The sequence below is a fragment of the Centruroides sculpturatus genome, unplaced genomic scaffold (assembly GCF_000671375.1).
Source record: "Centruroides sculpturatus isolate CEXI.00-Female unplaced genomic scaffold, Cexi_2.0 scaffold488, whole genome shotgun sequence".
In the NCBI taxonomy this organism is placed as follows: Eukaryota; Metazoa; Arthropoda; class Arachnida; order Scorpiones; family Buthidae; genus Centruroides; species Centruroides sculpturatus.
The window spans coordinates 556,571-562,245 of record NW_019384747.1 but is presented as its reverse complement, the minus strand read 5'-3'; the positions used below and the strand labels follow the sequence as shown (position 1 = coordinate 562,245).

The following is a 5,675-nucleotide window of genomic DNA, read 5'->3' as shown; positions in this document are numbered from 1 at the left end:
ATTCTGTATGAAAAAGTTATCGTAATGTAAATAAAGCTATTTTATGCTACAAATTTAAATAAAAGTTTTCAGTATTGTAACTATAAAATTGAGAAACGTTCATAAATATTTTACTGGCAAATGTTTCATTTTATTACTAATTTACTTGCATGAGATTTTGTGTTCGCTAAATACAAGAAATAATTTGCGTCCTAACTTTCATAACAATTTTTTTTTCTTTTTATTAACTCTTTTACACAAAATTATTCATGTTAAGTTTTTGTTTTAGAATATTTAAATTTTTTTATCGTTTTTCAGATTTTAGTTGCTTTTAAGCAATTAAACATTCAGTTTAATTACTTACACACTGTCTGAGTTTAAGAAATTATTAAACACAGAGAATTTGTCAAAGAAAAACTTATATTTTACGAGCAATTATTTATTGTGACATTGTCACCATGCCAAACTGTAATTTTTCGTAACATCAGTCTAAATTTTTAGTAGTTTTTCGTGTCTGTATGTCATACTTACCCTGTAATGAATATAGAACAGAAATCACGTTATTTCAATTGAAATTTTCCTCTGAAAGCAGTTAATAGATGACTAGCACGACATTATTGTTAAAGAAAGTATGATGTACAAAGGCAATCCACTACTAACTTGAGATGGAAAGCATATATATTAAATTAATTTAATTTAAAATATTATCAAAAATTGCAGCTTGCAATTCTTACGATGACACAAGAAATAATTGCTCGTTCTTAAATATATTTTAAGTATATCTAATAAAAGAATTGCTGAGGGGTGAGAGATTATTTATTAATTTGATTAAGAATAAAAAAGTAAAAAAATACAGTATAGTAAAATGAATGTATCAATAATTTCTACTACATAAAAGGTTTCTGTTTTAGAAAATTGCTTCATTTATTAGTACATAATAAGAAAAACAATGAGTCAAAATTTTTATATTAATAATTTTAATACCAATTTTTCAGTATTGGATTCTTTAGGGAAACCGTCGGGAATTTTCAGTGGAAAGACATGGTTTCATGGAGATTATGATCAATGCTTGAATATTGAAGTTAGAAATCATAAAATAGGAAAAGATGATAAAAGAATAAACACAATTTATGGAAAATTTTGTTCATTATCTGTTGGATATAATTCATATAAATTTAGTGATGTGCCAGAAGATATTCAAAATACAAAATACTTTAGAATGGTTGAAGATATTTTCGTAAGTAATATAATCGACAATGTCAAATTATACAGGCCAACTAATATGTTTTACTATATTACAGCAACCATTTCCATTGAATAAATTGATTGAAATATTTAGTTTTAAGAAAGTAGCATTTCGTTTGGATATTTGTATACTGAGTAGATGTAACCGACAAGATGTAGAAAATATTCTTCAATGGGGTAAGTTAATAATAAAATTAATATCTTAGATATTATCCAGATACCTTTTTTCCTATAATTTTATAATTAGTAAGACGTTTATTCTCACAGTTAGAAAATTATTATTCATTTCGCTGCAATTTGAAAAAGATTTTAGACCTATATATTTCTACTGTCTGTCCTTCATTAATAATATCAAGAATAGTGTTAAATAGATGAAAGTCATGACAAAGATTGGAAAATTTTTTGGAAGGAGACCACGACTACTCTGGCATGGAGGAAGTAAAGAAGCTTTGAATTGAAATCGTACGATTTCAATTCAAAATTTTTTCCAGAATGGAGAAAAGTTTGAAATTGAAATCATGTTACTAATAAAATTTGATACTAAATGGAAAAAATTACTGTAATATAATAAAATATATATAATACATGATCGGCTTCACTCTGTTGTCATCTAAATTATTTAATTATTTAAGTTTTTGTGGTTTTCACAGATATGTTATAAAATACAGTCTTGTGGTCGAGGGTATAAAGTTACATATCTCAATCATTTTTACATTTATAACTTTGAAACTTTTTACTCGATCCTAGAAAGGGCAAGTTACTGGTTTACTCCTTGAGAGAACGTACCATAACACTAATTTTCGTATGAAAGCTGTAGATGGCCAAAGTGGTAAAGGCACAAATGTGCTAATTTGTGGAACTTGAGAACAAATCAGAGTTAGTAAACACTTGCTATCTTTTATTCTTACACATCGGGCTCGTACGTCACCACTCATTTTCCTATTTTGAGTCTGACTGAAGTCGAGATGGATCTAGGTAAATTAATGCCTACGGACAGACAGCTTTTTCGATTATAAAGATATCATTTATAATATGTTTTGATATTGTATAATCGTTACTTTGCAGCTGCAAATATGATACTATTAGTATAATCTGTACTGTTTAAATTTAAATATATTATTGTATTGAAAGATTGCATGTCTAAGGTAATATTTCAAGCAAATTGAGTAATTTGCCAATATCGCGTAAGAACTATTCTTAAAATTCACACACGATATTATACATAATATTTAGCATAGCAAATTTCAAATTAAAAATAGTTAGCAATTATTTTATCGTTTTTATAATCTGTGTGATTATTGATGTGTTTTAGCATTCAGAGATCCTTACAGGGCAAATGTAAACTTCTGCAAAGTAAAAGACCAGAAGATTACAATTCATACAACTCAAATAATTTGTATGTAAGTGTCTATAATATTTTATTCTCCTGACTAAATAGAAAATGAAACTTACAAGATATTTTTGAAATATTTTTATTATATATTTTATAAAAATAAATTTATTAATATTCTTTAAACGTGTAACTAATTAATTACGATTTTCTTATGAATATTTAAAATTTAATCTGATATTAAGGTAATAATTTAGCTTATAGATGACAAATTTACAAATAGTTTCCTTACTGTACTGGCTTGATTAAATGTTCTAAAGAAACTCGTTGTCGGTCCTCCAGGAAAACGTGGCTTTTAATGAGAATTTCGCCACTATTCGAGTGATAATCAAGTTGAATGTAAGCAACGGGTGGCGCGAGAAATTTTTCGGTTTTATTCTCACTTCTTTAACACAACAGACAAATTACGCATAAAAGGTTTTCCCAAAGTTTAGTATATTGCTCTTGTATTGCTGCATAACCTAATTTCCATCAATACAAGTAATTTCTCTAATGTGAAATTATGAAAAGATTTCTAAAAATTTGCCTACAAATTAGGAAAATAATATTCATTCGTAAAATACATGATAAATGTTTTAAACAAGATTATATAATTATATTACTAATGAAGTTTTACTTTATATTTTCAGAATTGCGATCAGCATCTTCATCACGTGGGTTATTGTTGCAACAATTCTTGAAACTCTATTTAAATTTAATATTATTAATGTATATTGCAATAAAGGTATTGTCATAATTAATGTCTAATTTCATATTTCTGGAAAATGAGATCACAGAAATTTTAGTGATAAAAGTTGTTTAATAGTGTAGGCTGAATTCTTTACTGATAATTATTGTATTTTCTATACTTAATGATGTAAAATATTTTACACTCTGCGTTATAAACTTTACGTCATCAATGTTGAGAATTTGTTTATGCTGAAAATTTTGACAATTTACAGCAATACTTTATCATATTTCACTATGCAATTATTTTAAATACTAAGTTAATAAGTACGTCGTTAGAAATACCTGCAATATGAAGTATCGTTTAAAAGTATTTATAATTTTCATATTATTAGTTTAATTTGCTTTACCCAATTTAATAGCTTATGTTTGTAATAATTTAAAGGTATAAAATTAGAAATTTTAAAGAAAAATAAAAGTTAGTTTGTCCTAAAAGAGATAAATTTAATGTTATTTCTGTAAGCATCCTTATCTAAATAAAATTTAAAAATGACAGTAAAAATCATATTTGCTATTATGAGTTTTTAATAATTTACATTAATAATATCGTTAATTAGATGTATTTTTAATTTCAATTATTATTATTAGTTTCCGAAAATGTTCGTTTTTTTTTTATTTTTAGGAGACTTTCTACACAGTTTTCTTGCAGTTTCGTTACATACATCAATCCAAAAGGTTTTTAATACCGACTTGAATGACAAGACGAGATTTTTTTGTGGAATTAAATGTTTACTTACCTACCCTGTTGTATTTGTTCATATACTGATACATGCGAAATTGGTATATACAGTAACAGGTAAGTAAAAATAAATTACAGTATAAATTTTGTAGATAATTTCTAATAATTATTGGGCTGCAATTTGAAAAAATTTGTATACCTTTAAATTTTTACCTTCTATCTGTCCTTCATTAATTTCGAGAACAGTGTTAGATAGATGATTTTCAGCACCATATATGGAAAACTCAGTAGCAGGAGGCCCCGATTAATTATAAACGAACTTTGCGGTCTAGCCCTAAATTTACGTGTTTTCAATTTAAAATTTTTCCTTGAATAGAGTTACAGAGATAACTAGCGTAACTGTGTTGTCATCAAGAAAAGTATGATGTACAGGAACAGGATACTACTAATTTGAGACCAAGAGAATATATTTCAAATTAAATAAATTAAGAATATGATTAAAAACCAGAAATACCACCATTATTTTTTCTTATTTTCAAGATCTTTATCAAAGGTTTAAAGTTCTTGCAGTATATTTTGTGTTAAAATTTTGTGGTAATCTGCATATGTTTTCATAGTTATTTTTATATTTTCCTAATTACATCTGTGTTTAGAGCTGTTATCATTTTTAATAAGTCTAAACACTTGATTCAGTTGGATAATAATTACGCCATATCGGGTTCGGTTATATAGCGTTTTTATTTTGACTTTTAAGATTTACTTTCGTCTTTCCTTAAAATAATTTTTTAATTAAAGTGTATTTTAATAAAATGTCATAACAGATGGCGCCACATTTACAGTTTTAAATGTTACTGAGAAAGTTAAGCAACTGGTTGCNGTTTTTTTTTATAGAATTCAAACACATTACACCACTTGAATGGGAGAAATTCTCGAGTTTACCGATGGACAAGAATAATATCAGACGTTTTAAAAACTATATTAAATGGGAGATTATAAGCCAAAAAACTGATTTAAGCCGAGACTTCATTTCCGAATTCGCGGATAATTTAAACTGGGAACTAATATAGAAAAATTATATATTTACTACTACGGCAGTCTGTTGGTTGTAGCTTTACTACTACGTTTATCGAAAAACATATTAAACATGCAAAATAGAATATAATTTCAGAACACCAATTATTAGATGAAGAATTCATGGATAAGTTTTCGGACTATCTTAAATTAATTGGGATAAAATAGCAAAATTCCAACTTTTCTCTGATAATTTTATTAAGAAATATATTGATAAATTAAATATGAGAATAGTTTTAAAATATCAGCGATTAAAAACCGATACTCTGCGGGAATTACAAGATTTTCTCCACTGGGATTTGGTTTCTCGTTATCAAATACTGAACGAAGATTTTATTCACGATTTTAAATACCATTTTTTCTGGTGTTATATTATTAAATATCAGAAACTAGATCATAAATATATTGCTGACAACTCTCACAGTTTGTTAGTCTACATACTTCAGGATATTAGTAACATAGTTGATGATATAATGGAAAAATTAAATAAATTCGATGAAGAAGAAGAAGAAGATTAAAATCTGTAACATATCGATTTTTAAAAGAAATAAAAAAGTTAAGAGTCAATTGTTTTTTTTTTTTTTA

General features: G+C 26.2%; 1 long non-coding RNA gene across 1 annotated transcript; it reads left to right on the top strand.

The window, feature by feature from the left end:
* The first annotated feature begins 1,280 nt into the window (after positions 1 to 1,280).
* On the top strand, positions 1,281 to 4,104 carry LOC111628488. The gene is made up of 4 exons (XR_002757181.1): positions 1,281 to 1,401; positions 2,537 to 2,624; positions 3,244 to 3,338; positions 3,963 to 4,104. It is a non-coding gene; the product is annotated as an uncharacterized LOC111628488 (long non-coding RNA).
* Positions 4,105 to 5,675: the final 1,571 nt, after the last annotated feature.